This window comes from Macrotis lagotis, chromosome 1 (assembly GCF_037893015.1).
Source record: "Macrotis lagotis isolate mMagLag1 chromosome 1, bilby.v1.9.chrom.fasta, whole genome shotgun sequence".
NCBI classification, from domain to species: domain Eukaryota; kingdom Metazoa; phylum Chordata; class Mammalia; order Peramelemorphia; family Peramelidae; genus Macrotis; species Macrotis lagotis.
Genome location: NC_133658.1, coordinates 929,611,532 through 929,629,798, shown reverse-complemented (window position 1 = coordinate 929,629,798; position 18,267 = coordinate 929,611,532). Strand labels below are relative to the sequence as shown.

General features: G+C 44.5%; 1 protein-coding gene across 1 annotated transcript in view; it reads left to right on the top strand.

Annotated features, from left to right (window-relative positions):
* SHANK1 (SH3 and multiple ankyrin repeat domains 1) overlaps positions 1-18,267 on the top strand; it is a 77,619-nt gene that overhangs the window by 53,272 nt on the left and 6,080 nt on the right. The window lies entirely within an intron of this gene.

Here is an 18,267-nt window from a genome sequence, read left to right as displayed (position 1 = left end):
TCATCCTTTAAATCTAAATTGTGTGTGTTTTGACCTTATCTTGGTCTGTGGTGTGAGATGTTGGTCTTTGCCTAATTTCTGCCAAACTAACTTTCCAGTTTTCCCCTAAGTTTTTGTCAAGTAGTTGGTTCTTGCACACAAATATTGGACCTTTGGGTTTAGCCAGCACTAGATTACTGTGGTCATTTGTGTCTCTTTTACCTAATCTATTCCACTTAATTTGTGCTCTGTTTCTCAGCCAATGCCAAGTTGTTGCCACGACTATGGTCCTGTAATATAGCAGGAGCTCTGTTATGACTAGACCACCTTCCGTCATGTTGTTCTTTGATTCCCTTGTGTAAATTAGATTTTGAAGAATGGCTATTTCTCTGATCGAACACAAGTCAGTGAACCAATCTTTATGTAAGTGCCTACTTAGAACTGAGAGTACAAAAAAGAGCAAAAGACAGCCTTTCCTCTTCACAGTCTAATAAGGGGGGCAAAACAAGCTAGAGACAAGATAAATTGGAGATAATCAATTTATGGAAAGCTCTAGGATTAAGAGGGATTGGGGAGGGCTTCTTTCAGAAGCTGGGATTTTGGTTGGGACTTGAAGGAAGCCAGGGAAGCCCAGAAGCAGAGATGAAAGGGGGAATATTTCAGGCATGGGAGATGACCAGCAAGAATGGCTGGAGTGAGGAGATGGAGGGTCATGTCTGAGGAAGAGCCAGGAGGGAGACCGGTGTCACTGGATCATAGAATAAGTGGAATGGGGAAGGATGGAAAAAGCAAAGTGGCAGAAGACTGCTACCAGCTCCATCTCCAAAGAAACCTGTGATTCTGGCCAACCTCAGGGCTAGGTAGCACCCCAGATGTCATTTTATGTGTGTTCCCACTTCACCCACAGAGGAATTTCCCCAACAGCAGAGAATCTTAGAGGCTCAGAGCTGATCAAAACCTTGGTTTGGGGGCACCCGGGACTGGAGTCAGAGGACTGAGGCTGTGCTGGTTCTGTTGTTGACTCATTGGGTGACTGGAAACAAGTCATTTTATCTCAGTGGAACTCAGTTTCCTCCTATTGGGAAGAGATGAGACAAAGCCCTTGCTGAGATCCCTTTCAGCTCTAAATCTGTGATCCTTTAACTCTAAATCATGTCATTGAGCTTCCTGCTCAGAAGAGGATGATCTGAGCCTTGAGAAGAAGCTCAGCAGGAGTCTCATCCCTCTCCTAGGTAGCCTTGGACCAGTTACTTCTCACCTCTGATGTGTGGGATCCCCCACTAACCTCACAGGGTGGCAAGAGCCAGGCTAGGGTCTAAGGCTGCCCAAGGAGCAGACTGGTATACCCTGGCCTCATTCCTTAGGGAACCTGACCAGGGGGTCCTAAGGCACATAGCAGATAACCATTCTACAAGGTAGTCTGGGAAGGTTCAGGTAGCTCCCACTGGATGGCAAAGTCCTTTGAAAACCCTAAGATCCATATAAACTTTTTTTATTCATATTTATTCAATAGTCAGCATGCATTTGTCAGGATCCTATTGTGTGCCAGTCATGAAAGACAGAAGACAGCCTCTGCCCTCAAGAAATGGGAACGATATGTGTGTGTGTGTGTGTGTGTGTGACCATACACACACATAAATAGGAGAGGCTTAGTGAGTCTGATTCCATGATTCATTAATAATGTGTGTGTGCTTCTGTGCCTGTGTCTGTGTATGCACAAAGACAGATGTGCAAATGTAGGAAAGGTTTTGAAATAGGGACTAGATGGGTGGTTTTACAATCTCATTAGCATAGAATGAGTTTGTCCCATGCCTCTGTATATACATTCACAGGAGAAGGTTAGGCCTAGGTTTTGACTCTGCACTTTCAGGACTTCATTAGTATTGTGTGAGTATTGGGCACACATACATGCCCACAGGAGGCAGTCAGGTCATGGCATCATCTGTCCATCATAGGTTGGCACCTTGTCCATACTTTCCAACCATAGAGAAGTTTTTGGGTCATGAGATAGGGTGTAGAGATGCCCAACATCCCACAGCCAGTAAGAGGGCTTCTAGCTGTTTCTACCCACTGGCATACCCTGCCTTTGCTATCAGTATCTTTCCTTACATATGGACACATATGTGTACATGTGTTCCTAACAGATACCGGGGACCTTCCCTGAGGAACCTCACAAAGGGCTCCTGCAGATGGTGGCTCCAGCTATGAGTCTTAAAGTTAGAGACTCCAAGAGAAGGTGGTGTGCTTCTAGCGGGAGGACAGATAGGAGAAACAGACAAAAGATCAGCTTGGCTGACCCGAAGCAGCATGAGCATCCACTCAGGACAAGCACTAATTTGTCACCTGCTGTGTGCCAGTCACTATGAGGGTGGTTTGGGATGTTATGGCAATGGAAGCAGCCATCTCTCCTGCAAAGGGCTTCCATCTGAACCCTGGAGAGAGACCATAAAGTCCTAGGTCAGTGCCCACAGAATAAACAAGGAGAATAAATATAGAACTATACAAATTCTTCAGGGAGGCTGGCATTGAAGTTGAGGAATGGATTTGTGGAGAAGGGCTACCTGGACTGGTCTGTTCAAGAGACTAGAGAGGAGGGGCAGCTAGGTGGTGCAGTGGATAGAGCACCAGCCCTGAGTTAAATTCTGCTCTCAGAGACTTATTTACCTAGCTGTGTGACCTTGGGCAAGTCACTTAATTCCGTCACCTTGCAAAAAAAAAAAAACTAAAAAAAATAGAGAGACACAAGAGAGGAGAGAGTGGGATTCAAGGAGATGGAGGGGAAAGGAGATGATGGGTGGGAGGCTCCTTTGGCAGTTTGGTTGAAGATAGGAGAGAAAGAGGCTGGAAGCTGAGGTTTGGATTCTAGAGGCAATAGGGAGCCACAGGCATTATTGAGGCAGTGAGTGCCATGGTCAAACCAAACATGCATTTAAAAATAGTTACTTTGGCAGCAGTGGGGAGGGACGTTGAAGTGGGGAGATGCAAGGGCCTGAACTTTTAAAGCAGAAGCCCAGAACAGGTACAGGGAAGTGTGGCAATAGATTTAGTCTGTGGGATGAAGGGACTGTGAGGAGTCCAGGAGGATGCCAAGGTTATGAACTGCAATGAAAATTGTGAAAAAAAAGAGGAAGGAAAAGGGTGAATTTGGGGGATGAGTCATGACATGGTTTCTTTAAGCTGACTCCAGGACATCCAGTTTGAAAGTTTGACAGGCAACCAACTGTCGGTGCCACCGAACCTCAGGGATAGACTGGAGCTGTCTATCTGGGAGTCAGGGTCAGAGAGGTGATCCTTAAATCCAAGGGAGTCATGAGGTCACCAAGAGAGGGTGTAGGGAAAAATGAGCAGGGGGCACAGGACAGATCCAGGTACTTTGGGATGGATGAGATTAGGCAGAGAAGGAGAGAACCAAGAGAAGGAGGGGCTTCCTGGAAGCCCAGATTGGAGGAAACATCCATGATGAGAGGGTGGGAGTGAAGAGGAGGGCGAGGAGGCTATTAGATTTGTCATTGATAATTTTGGAGAGAGCTGATTGAGTCAAGCAACGAGCTGAGAATCCAGATTGCAAAAGGCTGGAGGGTGAGAGGAAATGGAAGTAATCAGGGAGCTTTTTGTAGGAGTTTGGCTAAGAAGGGGAGGAGAGGTGGAGGATGAGCGCCGAGTGTATGAGCTGCTTTTTGTTGCTCAGTTGTTTGAGTCACGTCTGACTCTGTGACCCTATTTTGGGGTTTTCCTGGTCAAGATCCTGGAGTGCTTTTGCCATTTTCTTCTCCAACTCATTTTACAGATGAGGAATCGGAGCAAAGAGGATCAAGTGACTTGCTCAGGGTCACACAGCTCCTGCGTGTGTGAGGCAGGGTTTGAACTCTGAGTTTCCTGACTCCAGACCCGGTGCTGTATAGACTGGACCACACAGGCTGGATATGAGACAGACACACAGACACAGACAGACAGACGACAGACACACAGACGACAGACAGACACACAGACAACAGACACAGACACACAGACACACACAGACAGACACACAGACGACAGACAGACACACAGACAACAGACACAGACACACAGACACACACACACAGACACACAGACAGACACACAGACACACAGACACACACAGACGACAGACAGACACACAGACGACAGACACAGACACAGACACACAGACACACAGACACACACACAGACAGACGACACACAGAGGAGGCAATCCTGGGGGAAAGCGGAGGGGGCTGCCTGGGCAGGAGGCCCGGCGCCCCGGGGCAGTGGGGGGGAGTGGGGGGCTGAGTGGGGGAGGGGAGAAGAGCGGGCTGCTAGGCTGGGGGGACTGATGGGGGAAGTCACGTGCCCATGGGGGGTCCAGCGGGAGAATTCGCGCGGGACGATGGAGCTGGGGGGCTCCAGTGGACAACGGCCCCTTCCCCGGGACAGGGTCTGCTCTGGCCCCTCCATCGGGCTCCGCCCCCCGCGGCTGTTCGCGCGGCCTCGGCCAGTCTCTGCCGGAACACCTGGCTCAGGCCCCGCCCCCTCCTGGCTCCTCCCCCTGCGTCCTTTCCCGCTCTTTTCCTGCGGCCTTGAGCTCCCCCCAGCCCTCCCTTCTACGCATGCGTCCGAAGCGACCTTCGGCCCTCCTGAGCCTGCGCGAGGCGCCAGGGGGCGCACGAGCCCTCGAGTGACGTCACCGAGAACGGGGCGCGGCCTGATTGGTTGGAGGTCTTGAGGCGGGAAACGATTCCTTCCTTACTACTTCCGCGGCCTCTCTCCTCCCCCTCCCGGTGCCCCGCGCCCCCCCGCAGTCCCTCCCCCACCCGGCCCCCCACCCGGCCCTTGCACTGGGGCCCCGGTTCCTGCACGGAGCGCCCCGGCTCGCACTGCCCCGCGCCTATCAGGCCTTCCCCTCCTTCTTGGGCTCCTTGGGATACGGGGCGGCCTTGCTGGGCCATAGGGCAGGCAGTTTTATTGCCCTTTGGGTAGAGTTCCACCACCAGCGGTTCAGGAGGCTCCCTATTTTTCCACACCCCCTCCGCATCATTTCTGACAGGGGTGAGGGGGTTCCTCATGTATCAATAGTGATTTAGAGCATTTTCCATGCGATTATAGATAGTGTTCATTTTGTCTTCTGACACTTTTTAACTGTCGGGGCCGCTAGGTGGCGACGTGGAGTCTGAAGGACTTGATTTCAGGTCCGACCCTTGACTCTTACTAGTTGTAGGACCCTGGACAAACCCACTTAACCCTAATTGCCTTGGCAAAGAATAAAAGGATATAACAGAACAATAACAGACTAAGAGAAAGCGAATTAAAATGACTTTGCTGTATGGAGAGGCTTTCATATAAATAAAATTATATTTTTGACCATTTATCAATTGGGGAATGGAGCCAAGTTTTTCTTAATTCAATTCCAAATCCTATTAGATTTTTCAATTGCTCTATAATATTGTTCCACTCAAAATGTTCATTGGGACTATTTGTTCCCGTCCTGCGGTAGAAATCTAAGTTTGTAATGGTCTGAGCAGTCACAGATGGTCACACTGTAACTCAACTCCAATATAGTGATGCCATTTTGGTTTTCTTTGAGATTGAAGGACTACAACCAAGCAATAATGCTGTGCAACCAAGTTGAGTTTGTGGTCCAAAACCCAGATTTTTTTTTTCATGCAAATTGCTACCTAGTCCTGACTTCATCATCATGTACTTGTGAAATGAATTCTTTGAACTGAAATATAATACTTTATAATTTGTCCTGACATTTTCATATTAGAATCTAGACTGTCAAGAATTCTCTGGATCCTGACTATCACTGAGTGGCTCAGCTCTCCCTCCCAGTGTCGAATAAATTGCACACTTGGTAAACATTCTGTCTATACGTCTATATCATCGGTCAAAATGGTAAACAACACAGGACCAAGCACATATAGTCAGTGGGAGCTGAATTGAACTAGTAAGAATTTTTTTAGTTTGACCATACAGATGCTGAATTTTGTCCATCATCTACTCCACCTCTCCCCATCTCTTCCATAAGAATAACATGAGATACATCTTTACATTTTGTGAAAGCTTTGGTAAATTATATCTGCAGAATTTCCCTGATCTGCGCCTTCCTTTTTCTAGATATCCACTCATGGTTTCTTTAATAACTCGTTCTAGAGTGCGGCCATAAACTGATGACAAGCTCAGTGTCCTTGAGTTAGCAGACTCTCATCCTTATATGGGCAATGCAACAGAGTCCCGCTCCCTGCACCAGCAAGGGAACCCTGTCATCTCCTTTCTGACCAGCTGTCCAATCTCCTTACTGTCTGTTGGTCAAAAGCTCTGGAAGCCACCATTTCAGATTTAATCACCCCCCAAGGCCTGCTGCTGGTCAGTGCTGCACAGTTTTCTATGCTCACCTCAGTAATAAGGTGTTCTCTCACTCTTTCCTAGCCCTGTTATTTGTCAGTACCCTACTAGACAGATTTGTTTTCCCCTTTCCAATCCAAAGGTCACTGTACTTGCCAAAGAAAACAGAAATTAAGTAAGGGCTAAGCAACCCTGTTTTCTCTCTGTTGGTACCACTGCCTCAAGTACCCCAATCAGAAGTCTCATCCTTTCTTTGATCTCCTTTCCCCCATTGTAGTGAAAATAAGATGTCTTCTTCTGTATCCTTCTTCCATCACCAACCTCATATTGTTATGAGTTTTCCATTCCTGATGTGATTTTTACATGACCTTGTTATGTTTTAATATTCATTCTCAATCACCTAACCTTATTTGCATCTTGTTCACATGTCTTTTAAACCTGTTACTCAGTGAATTCCCTATGAAACCACACTAGACTCTTCAGACAATTCCCATTTTTCCTTCTTATACAAATTTTCTCATCTCTTTTTTTTAATTTGTTTTGCAAGGCAATGGGGTTAAGTGACTTCTCCAAGGTCACACAGCTAAGTAAGTATTAAATGTCTGACACCAGATTTGAACTCAGGCCCTCCTGACTCCAGGGCTGGTGCTCTATCCACTGCACCACTTAGCTGCTCCTCTCATTATTTCTTTAGGATTTCATTCTTGAGTATCTCCCATCCTTCTTGGGCTGACTTGCCCTGTAGAATTTGTCACTAGGTTCTTACCTATCTTTCCTCTGAACTTTTTAAAGGTTTGCTTTCCCAATATAGGATATATGTCAAATGAAGCTTGACTTTCTTCTCTGTCTTTATCAAAAAAGCTCCAGATCAGTGGTGTCAAACTCAAATATAGAAGGGGACCACTAAATCCTAAGTATCCCTGTGTGCTGCATGTTGACTTAGAAAACCACATAGTAACACTATCTATGTTCTAGCATATTTTAAATTTATTTTGTTCCATAATTCTCAATGACATTTTTTTTCAAGGAAGTGGGGTTAAGTGACTTGCCCAAGGTCACACAGCTAGGTCATTATTATGTGTCTGAGACTGGATTTGAACTCAGGTTTTCCTGACTCCAGGATCAGTGCTCTATCCACTGCACTAGCCCCCCCTCTCAAGGGCATTTTAATCTGGTTGGGTGGTACTGGAAAGTGTTGTATACCCAAGTCACCTGTTTGACATTTCTGCTCCAAAGAGCCTATCATTTCTACCTCAGTAGATGTTTTTTGATATCAAATCTGGGAAAAGAACTTATTTTGTAGGTTGCACTGCATTTTGATGAATAAAATAATTTTTTAACAGAACCTTCAAGAAGTTATTCTTTTCAGATAGGCCACACTTGATGAATGCATTCAATAGATGATTTTATTATTCTTGAACTAGCCAGTCTTATGGATACATTCAGTTGAGTAATAGAAGCATCTCTTCTAACTAGTCCTAAAACAAAACATTCCATTCAGGCAGGAAGACAAGTCAATGGATCGGGTGGGGCAGATTCTTGATGTGACTGCAGTTGATGACCCTTATGTAATCTTTGTCCTTATTTATACCAATGACACTATCACAGTTGTGGCTTTATATCTGGTCCAATCAATCATTCAGGGACTAAGAGTTCAAACAGTCTTTTCACTAAACACATGATGAATAAAATTTTTACAAAGATGAGTAAAGAAATGATTAGTTGCTTTGCTTTGGATGTGCATTTATTCAACAAATGTCTGGATGAATTAAGTCTCCGATCACTTTTATATGGCACCTCTGTGCCAGGCTAGTGATCTGTTTCCCAAATTCATCATCTGCTTTTTTTTCTTTCTATCCAAATGATCTGTAGTATCCTTCATTGAAAAATTACTAATTTCTCTATTCACTGATTTTCACCCTAGAGTCAGGAGGGCCTGAGTTCAAATATGATATCAGACATTTAATACTTAATTAGCTGTGTGATCTTGGGCAAGTCATTTAACACCACTGTCTTGCAAAAAAACCCCAGCATTGTGTACTATGAAAATAAACCAGTAAGGAAAATACAAGAGGGCAAGTATGACAGAGAACACTGGGGTGCCCTATCCACTGCACCATCCAGCTGCCCCTATCCTCACCACCCTAATTGCTTGTCCTGTTTCTTATAAACAAGTACAGTTAAGCAAAGACACATTCCAATCATAAATCTCTTCCCACCAAGACTCAGTGATACCTGGGTCATATATGCCTTCTTGCATTAAGATCTCCAATTCATCTTGCTTGTGCCTAAATTATGGATATTTGTTTGTAAACATTTGAGGTGATAAGTTTAACTACTTCTTCCTTCCTGGGATTGTGTCTCCTGTGATCTGGTTGTCTCATTTGCTATTCCCCTTCTCCTTCTTCCCTGTAGCTACTTTCTATGGTATCTAATCTGGTTGAAGGGAGTTCCTCTTTCCCCTATCCTTTTAAACATTAAAATCCTTTTGATAATATTTGTAAGATATAAAGCAAATATATTCTTACCAACTTTTGTCACATACATCCATTCCTGGGTGGAAGCATTTTTTATTTTTATTCAATTATACATAAAAATAATTTTTGAGATTCATTTTTAAATTGAGCTTCAGATTTTCTCCCTCCCCTCTCCTCTCTTTGAAAAGTCAAGCTATTTGATATAGAATATACATATGCAGTCATGCAAAGCATATTTTTATATTAGCTCTGCTGCAAAATAAAACAGATAAAAAATCTCAAGAAAAATAAAGTAAAAAAACTTTGCTTTGATCTGTATTCAGACTCCATCAGATCTTTCTCTGGAAGCAGACAGCATTTTTCATCATAGTCCTTTAGAACTGGGATTGGATCATTGCATTGATGAGAATAGTTGAGTCATTCACAGTTGATCATCATACAATATTGCTGTCACTGTTCTCCAGGTTCTGCTCACTTTACATTGCATCTGTTTATAGAAATCTTTCCAGGTTTTTCTGAAATCAACCTACTTGTCTCTTTATATAGCACAATAGTATTCCATCACACTGTAGTCCAAAAATCTAAATCATATTTTAGAAGTGGTCATTTTAGGCAGTTGTTCAATAGTCTGCCTGCCCCTTTCATTTAGTCTGTTCTTCCTCAACTTGGTCCCCTTCAGTTTTTCTGTCTCCCCATCCATTCATCTATCTGTTCCCTCAGTCTATTTGACTATTCCTATTTCATTAGTATCTACTCTCCATTTTTCTCTTCTCTTTTCCCTTGCCTCTCCCAGGGAGCGGAAGAAGGAGAGAGGGAGGGAGGGAGAGAGAGAGACAGAGACAGAGAGAGAGAGACAGACAGAGAGAGAGAGAGACAGAGAGAGAGAGAGAGAGAGAGAGAGACAGAGAGAGAGACAGAGAGAGAGACAGAGAGACAGAAAGAGACAGAGACAGAGACAGACAGAGACAGAGAGACAGAGAGAGATTTTTCCCATCAATATGTGGGTTTGTCTGCCTTGAGTCTATTTTTTTTGTTCTCCCTTCAGTCTATGTGTCTCCTCCCAATGTCAATCTGTCTTCCACTCATGTCTTCTTCCTCCACAATGAATTCTGTACAAACTAGACAATTCCTCTTCCCCTTCAATCTATCTGGTCCCAGTCTGTCTTGTCATTTCATCTGTCTGTCTCCCTTCAATCTGATCCTATGAGCTCTGTGCAGACAGGCTACCCCCACCTTCTCCCTTTCAATTTGTCTATCTCTGCCTTGATTTACCTCTCTTCAATTCTCCCTTCTCCCCTCCTCAAGAGCTCTGTCCTGACATTATAATCCCCCCTCAATCTGTCTCCATCACCTGTGTCATTCTCAGTCCTTCTGCCCCTGCTAATACATATGTCTACCCACCAGCCTCTGTCCTCTTTATCTATGTCATATCTTTTTTTCACTTATCTGTCTCTAGCTCCCTCCACTTTGAATTGTGTCCAGATTGGACAGTGCCCATCCTCATTCCCTTCTTTACAAGGACCTCCCAATTCCACCAGTGTACCTCACCCCCATAATCTCATCTCCATTGTCTCTCTCAGGCTCCGACGTCAGCCCTCCCTTCCCTGGGCCTCCTTCGAGACCCCTGGCAGTGGGGGTAGGGGCCCCACTCGGCCCTTCCTGCCCCCCTCACCAGCCCCCCCCCCAGTCCTCCCTGACTTTTGCCTCAGGGATTGGTAAGTCCATACCTCCTCTTCTCCTTCCCAACCCCTCAGATCTACTTTGGGGATCTCTTGCCTAATTTTTTCTCTAATGTCTTCTTCTTTTCTTTTTGTCTATTTAATATTCTTTGGGGAGGTTTTGGTGCTTCAACAGTGTCTTTCCTTCCCTACTTCCCCAAAAGGTTTTCCTCCTCATTCTATTACCCTTCCCAAATCTCTTCCTTCAAAGGGGCTCAGACCCCTGCTGTTACACTATCCTATAGAATAATTGACTGTCAGGGCTGAAAGGGGCTTGAAAGACCATCAAGTCTGAGCCCTTTCTCAGATGGAAAAATCGAGGATCTGAGAAGGTAAACTTCAATGTCAAGGTCAGGTTCCCAAGTGAGGCAGGTCAGTAAACAAGTCCAATCTAGTAAGCAACCCAGAGAAGAAAGAATCTCTACAATTTCTGTCATTGGACAGGGATTCAGAGGTTCTTTTTTCTCAGAACTAAAACAAAGCATAATTAGTACAGAGGCAATTTTCAGCTCATTATGATGCAATTGAATCCATATTTATTAAATACATCCCATGTTGAAGGTTCTGTGATAAAGTAGGGATGTTATTTCCTTATATGACATGCCATTCAACCTCCAGGCCTTTGCCCAGGTATTGCATGCCTGGAATATTCTCCCTCTCCCTCTCTGTCCCTTGAAAGCTCTAGTTCCCTTCCAGACTCAGCCCAAGCACTAACTTCTCCAAGAAGCCATTCTGCCCCCCCCCCCCGTGGGTCTCATCTGCTTGAAATAACCCTGTACTTTGTTGTTTTTACTTCTCTGTGACCATATTGTCCCCCTCCTCCAAGTAACATGCAAGCTTTTTGAATGAATAAATCGAACATTTATTAGGCACTGACTGAGGGAACAAACAGAAAATGTAAGATAGTCTCTGCTCTCAAATTCACATTCTAATAGAGAAGACATCCCCTTGAGGCCAGAAACCCTGGGACTGTTTCTGTAGCCACCTGATGAATAGTTAAGAGCCTGGCACAACTTCCCAGAATCACAGGCTCTAGGAGTCAGAGGGACGTCAGTGGCATTTAATCCAAATAGCCCCTCTCCAGGAGAGCTCTCCAGAGTAACATCAAGTCCACTTTGGAGGGCTCCCATTGTTAGCAAATTCTTCCAGCTACCTAGCCTAGATGGGCCCATTTATGGCTTCCTTCCAGACTTCTGGTCTTTCTCTCTGGGGACAAACAGACTGAATCTTCCTCCTTCTTTCTCCCCTGATAGTCCTTCAGATAGTAAAAAAGAAATTCTATCATATCTCCACTTCCTCTCCCCACCAGTCTATCTTCACAGATACCTAATATAATTCAACAAATACTTACTGAATGTTGAATGAAGGCAAAAAGGAAAAATGACATGGTCTTATAGGAGTTGTGAGTATATAAATATATCCTTGCCTACACACATATACAGATGTATTAATATCTATATATTATATAAATGTATCTATGTCTAGATATGTATACAAGGGTGTTATGATATCTATACAAATGTATCTCTAGATATAAAGACAAACAACATTATTTGTTATTATATTACGAGGGAGAATTGGGGACAAGGAAGAATGAGAACACACTCAGAGAATTGGGGACAAGGAAGAATGAGAACACACTCAGAGTGGTACATATTTTAATAATATTTTAACCATATTTTAAGATGGAAGTTACCTTTGTAGGAGAATCAGGGGAAGCTTCCTGGAGGCAGAGGATCTGAGTTGGACTGTGCAAGAAAAGCTAGAGAGAGGGACGGCTAGGTGGCACAGTGGATAAACCACTGGCCCTGGAGTTAGGAGTACCTGGGTTCAAATCCGGTCTCAGACACTTAATAATTACCTGGCTGTGTGGCCTTGGGCAAGCCACTTAACCCTATTTGTCTTGCAAAAGAAAAAAGAAAAAGAAAAGCTAGAGAGTTCATCAGGATTAAGTATTATGATATAGCAGAGAAGCCCCAATTGAAGCAGAGACCTTGAGGTTCCATCCCGCCTCAGATACTTACAATGTTGGGCCTCAGTTTCCTCATCTTTAAATGTACTAGCAAGTTTCTGAAGATCCTTTTAACTCTAGGTCTATCAAAAGGGCATTCCAGGAACTGGAAGATGGCATGGGAGAAGGCAGGAACTCTAGGGATACTGGTAATCCAGTCTGGCCAGATCAGACTGTGTGAAGAAGACAGACTATAAAGGTCAATTGAAGCCAGTCTGGAGAGGACCTTCAACACTGAGGCATTTGTATTTAATTTTTATTTCTCAAGGCTACAGTGAATTACTGAAGACTTGTCAATAGAGGAGGGTGAGTCTTTCTAGAAGAGAGATTGGTTTTCTTGGAAGGGAGTGAGTTCTCAATTATTGGAGTTCAAGTGAATTCAGGCAGGTCAATCACTTGTTAGGACTGTGGTTGTGGGCACCCCGCTTTCAGGTAAAGTTCAGTATGATGACTTCTGAAGTCCCTCTCAGCCAAGAGTCTCTGGGAGGAAGGGCTTCTGATGTAAAGGAACTCTTAAATTCCTTGGATTTAGGAAGGTCCCAGACCCAAGCAGACTCATAATCCAAATTAGGAGAAGAGTAGGGTTAGTGAAAGAGATCCCAGCAGAAGGGCTGGGCAAACAGAGGCAGAGCCCAGACCTACTCAGAGTAACCAGTGTGGGGCCTCTGCTAAGAGAGATTCCAGTTTGGTGTAGAGTGAAGAGAATGCAGGTTGTTTTGGAAAGACAATGAAACTGGAGGAAGTGGACTTGAGTTCCCATCCTGTAGCATACTTACACCTACTAGAGGGCATTTGAGAACAACTACTTGGACTTCTGTGAGCCTTAGTTTCCCATCTATAAAATAGGCAGGACAATCTTCTGACATGTGGCCCAGGGAGATTTGGGGGAGGGTGCTTTGGAAGGAGTCATGTGGGACCAGTGTGAATTGTTATTGTCATGCAAAGCAGAAGGCTCTCCAACGAGCCTTAGAGTGTGGGGAGAGGTGAGTCCCAGAGGATCTTTGTGGCTGGTGGATACAGCTGGGAGAGGGCAGGGAGCCAGGTAGTTGTTAGTCCCAGCTCTATAGAGGAGGCTTGTGTCTCCTATTCCCTTCTATTTCCCAGATCCACCCCCCCCCACCCCATGTAGGAATGGCCTCCCTGCTAAGGCTGCTGCAGGGCAATTGAGCATGGCAGGGTTTAGAAAGGGAGAAGCTTAGTTCATTGTCCTAGCCCACAAGGGGACATCAGGCAAGATGCCATCTTCCTTTTGGGATCTGGGAGATAGCATAAAGCCTTAGAAAGAGTTGTCATTGAATTTAAGAACCTGATACTCAAGTCCAACCTTGACCTTTACTATCTGTGTGACTTTAGGTAACCGACTTGGCATCTCTGGGCCTGAGTTTCCCCCCTATAAATGCACATGACAATAATTGCATTATATGCCATCCAAGGATTTTTTTCTGCTTCCAATGAAATCAGGAATATAAAGGGACTCAGAAGCATGAAAACATTATCCACGTAGCCACCTCTGAGTCCCAAGGCTGCTTGATTCTTAACCATGAGGCAGATGTCTCCAACCAACAAAAGGGGCTCCCTGACTTCCTAAGAGGAAGTTCTGGGCCATTGTGATCTCTTCTTTGTTACTCTCTCCCTTTTATAGTCTCATAGATCAAAGGCATCTAACCTTTTTTGGGTCCCGGCCCCTTGTGCAGTCTGACTCCATTCTCAGAATAATATTTTCAAATGCAGAAAAAAAGATACATAACATTCCAAAGAAAATCAATTATATTGAAATGCAGTTCTCAAAATATTATTTTTTAAAGTATCAGGTTTTCAGCCCCAGGGTAAGACCACCCATGTGGGTGAGGTACCGATAGATTCAACTTGCTTGATGCACTGGTGTTTGGTCTGGTTCCAAGGAGCTGCTTAATCCTTACTTCTTCACTCTCTTGATAGCTCCATATTAGTCTTGGATTCAGGAAGGACAAGAATGGTCATGAAGGTTCCATCTGGCTCAGCATTCTAGGAGACTGTCAGTGTCACCAGTGTCTGAAATCCTACAACTTGTGAAGAAAATATGTGATTATATTTGGCTTTGGAGAGGAATAGGGCTGGAGGGTATGATGAGATTTGGTGCTGAAATGGAAAGCTAATCCCATCCTCTCACTTGACACAGGTGGGAAAACTGAGACCTAGAGAGCAGGAATAAATAGATGCCCCCAAGCTAGGAGGAATAGCCAACATAGAATGCCTGTCATGATCCCAAAAGATATTTCCCACTACAGATTGATTTTAACCAGATGGAATTCGATGGGATTCAATACAAATCATTATACTTGGGTCAAAAAAAATTCACAAGTATAAGATAGAGATAGGCATGGTTAGATAGGAATTTGATTTGCTTCTAGGGATTCTAAGCTAATGCAAATTTGAGCTGCATGAGGAGACCCAATTTCCAGGACTAGGGAGGTGATCCTTTGACCTGGTCAGGCTCCATCTGGAATATTTTATTTTGTTCTGGACACAGCATTTTAGAAAGGAAACTGATAATGGGGAGAAGCCCGAGAGTGCTCAAAAGTCAAGTGCTCAAAGGACCATGATGTGAAAGGGGACTAGCCTTGTTCTTCTTGCACCTAGAGGGAAGAAGAAGAAGAAAGGGGGAAGATACAAAGGGGCAAATTTGGGTAAGATAGACCACCTTGAGAAGCAGTCCCTCCCCTTTGTCAGAGCTTTCCTAGTAGCAGCTGGATGGGCATGAGGGGAGGAGACACCTTTAGGAGGATGTGTCTATCAGGTCAACTCTGAGATGGGGGAGTTGTCTAAACATAGGGTTGAGTCCCTCAGAAGGAGAAGGGAAGACTGAAGAGAAAAAAATGGAGGGGATGAAATCTTATAGGATGCCATCATACTAGTCCAGGGGACTCTCAGATAAATTGACTTTTTAAGTATTTCTACTGCCAGAATTTATGAGAGAAAGATCTGTCTAGTCTTGATCATTAGGAAGGACAGTGTCGTCCCCCATAACTTCTGTCATTTTCTAATGGCAAAAGGATCATTGCTATCTGTCCAGTGAAAGAGGGAGTATAAGGAGTGTGCTCCTCAATTTCAGAGGAAGGGGCTGAAGGGAGGAAGAAGAGAATCCTAGAATTCCAAGGGAGCCCAGAGGCATGTAGTCGAACCTGAAGCAGCCCTCTATTCCATCCTCTACAATGATCCTCCAGCCTCTCCTAAAAGCCTTCCATTAAGGGGGGGGGTGTCCTTTTCCATTTGGAGATTCCCCCTCATCATAATTAAATTCTTCCTGATGTCAAATCTAAGTCATCTTCTCTCACTTTCACCTATGATCCTGGTCCTGCCCTCTTGGACTAAAATGAATCTGTCAAAACATTCTTCCGTGGGTCAACCCTTCCAGTGATTGATGACAGTGATCACATTCCCCTGATGGTCCCCTCCTTCCCCCATTAGATGTCTTCCACCCCCTAAGCTTTCTCATCTCCTTCCAATAATCCAGGCAGCCTGAACTTGAAACCCTCCACCATTCTGGACATCCTCCATAGTATCGATATCCTTTCTAAACTCCGATGCCCAGAATTGAGCTTGAGGATTCCAGAAGACTCTGATCTGGGGATGGTGTCTCTGGACTCTTCTAATCAGCCTCAGAGTTCCAGGGCTTTTTTATGTCATATTCTACTACCTGCATGTATTGAATTTGGAACCTACTAAAGCTCCCCAATGTCTGGTCAGGTCGCCTCCATCCTAGACATTAAAAACTGATTTTTGAATGAAAATTTTTCCTCATTAGGTGAGACCTTCTTGGATTTCTTCTAACCTGTGAAGTCCTTTCTATATCTTTGTGGGTTCTCACACCCACTTTTGTGTCATCTGAAAATATAACGAGGATACCTTCTAAGCAAGTCTTTGTTGAAAATGCTAAACAGCCCAGAGTCAAGCACAGATCCCTGGGGCACTCCACTAGAAACCCTGTTCCAAATTGATATTCAGCCTTTAATGGTTGCTTTAGAAAATTAACCTTCCAGCCAAGTGCAAATCTATGCAATTGCATACTTAACCCACGTCTTTCCCTTTTTTTCCCCACAAGAAAATCATGAGATACTTTATCAAATGCTTTAAAAAACTAAATAAACTCTATCAAAAGTATTCTTTCTATCCACCAGTTCCTTGGCCCTTTCCAAAAAAAGAAACATGGCATGGACTGGCTCCTTGTGTTTCTCTTTCATGGAGGCCTTTTTGTTTTTACCGAACAGAAGTCAAGAAGTACTTCCCCCCCTCCATGTTGAACATTTCCTTGGGACAGAGAAAAGCAATTCACTGAGTGCATCTAAGTGAACTATTCTTGATGGAAACTTTGGCATTCCTTAATTTACAGTGATGTTCAAGGGAATATGCATAAGGTATTATGTGACTGACTAGACTCAGGGAAAGAAGACTGGATTTTGAGTCAGAGGACAGGCTCAAATCCTTCCCCTTACCCCTTACTGTCTGTGTGACCTTGAAGCAGATTGCTTTCCTACTTTGGCCTCAGTTTCCCCATCTCTAAAATGAGGGCTTTAGACTTGCCCTCAGAGACTCCTTCCAGTTCAAAATTTTTGATCCATGATGCTCCAAGTTCCCAAGCTCCCAGTTTCCAGAGAAGATCATGAGACAATCATATCCCCTTCCTCAAGGAGGCAGAGTGGATTTTAGAATCAGTAGATAACTGAGTTTGAATAGTTCCTGACCCTTATTATCCATTTAGCCCTGAGCAAGTCCCTTAGCCTCTATGGGCCTCAGTTAATTCTCTCTGCACTCTCTTCCTCCCAGGGTTGTTGAGAGGAATTTGTTTCACAAATCATTAGGGGAGGTGGGGAGCAGCCTGGGGTCTCCTTGGTGACCTCCCAAGGAGGGGACTCCCTTAACCATCAGGCCTGGGTCTGCAACTTCTAGTCTTAGGAAAGGCATGCTCTGAAGTGATGTCCTCACAAGCAGTGTGTCTCAGAGGTGGGATTTTAGAAGTCAGCTCCCTTGCCAGAAGGTTTGTAAGCCTAAGGACCAAGGCAGGTTCAGCTGGTCATGATGGATGGGGAGCTGGTTGGTGAGTCATGAAGACCTGGGAGAGCTTTGGTTCCTGGGTGTCCCCTGGAAACTCCTGAGACTAAATTGTAAGGGGAATTCCTTCTGTCATTGCTATCACAGGTCCTCTCCCAAACAGAAATACAATAACAATATAATAATAATAATAGTAATTGGCAAGGGTAACACTTTTAGCTTGCAAAGTGCTTTCTAAACAGCATCTCATTGGATCCTCCCAACAACCCTGGGAAGGAAATGCTTATTAGGTATGAGGATGAGGATAGGTACAGGGACTTACCCAGGGTCACTATAGCAATGTGAGCTACTATTATGGTTTCCTGGACTCCTTGCTGATACCTCATCTCTGGCGGGGTTCATCCTTCTCCCCTCCCACACCCAAGAATATTTCAGACATTCCACAATCAAATATATACTGCAGAAATGCCTTTGGTGACACCAGGTTCTTTCTTTAACCACTGCAGATTGGGGGAGAAGGTGGGGCTCTTTGTTCCTTTTGATTTCTGGGGACCCAGATCTGTACATCTTAGTGGTTCCCCTCCTAAATTTATCTGATCCCCTTTTTTTCTGTCATCAGTGATCCTTCCTTGGGGAAGGGAAAGGGAAGGGAAAGCTGGGAAGGTGCTTAAGGAAAGGAAGCAGGACTCTAACTTCTCTCCTTGTTGCCTAT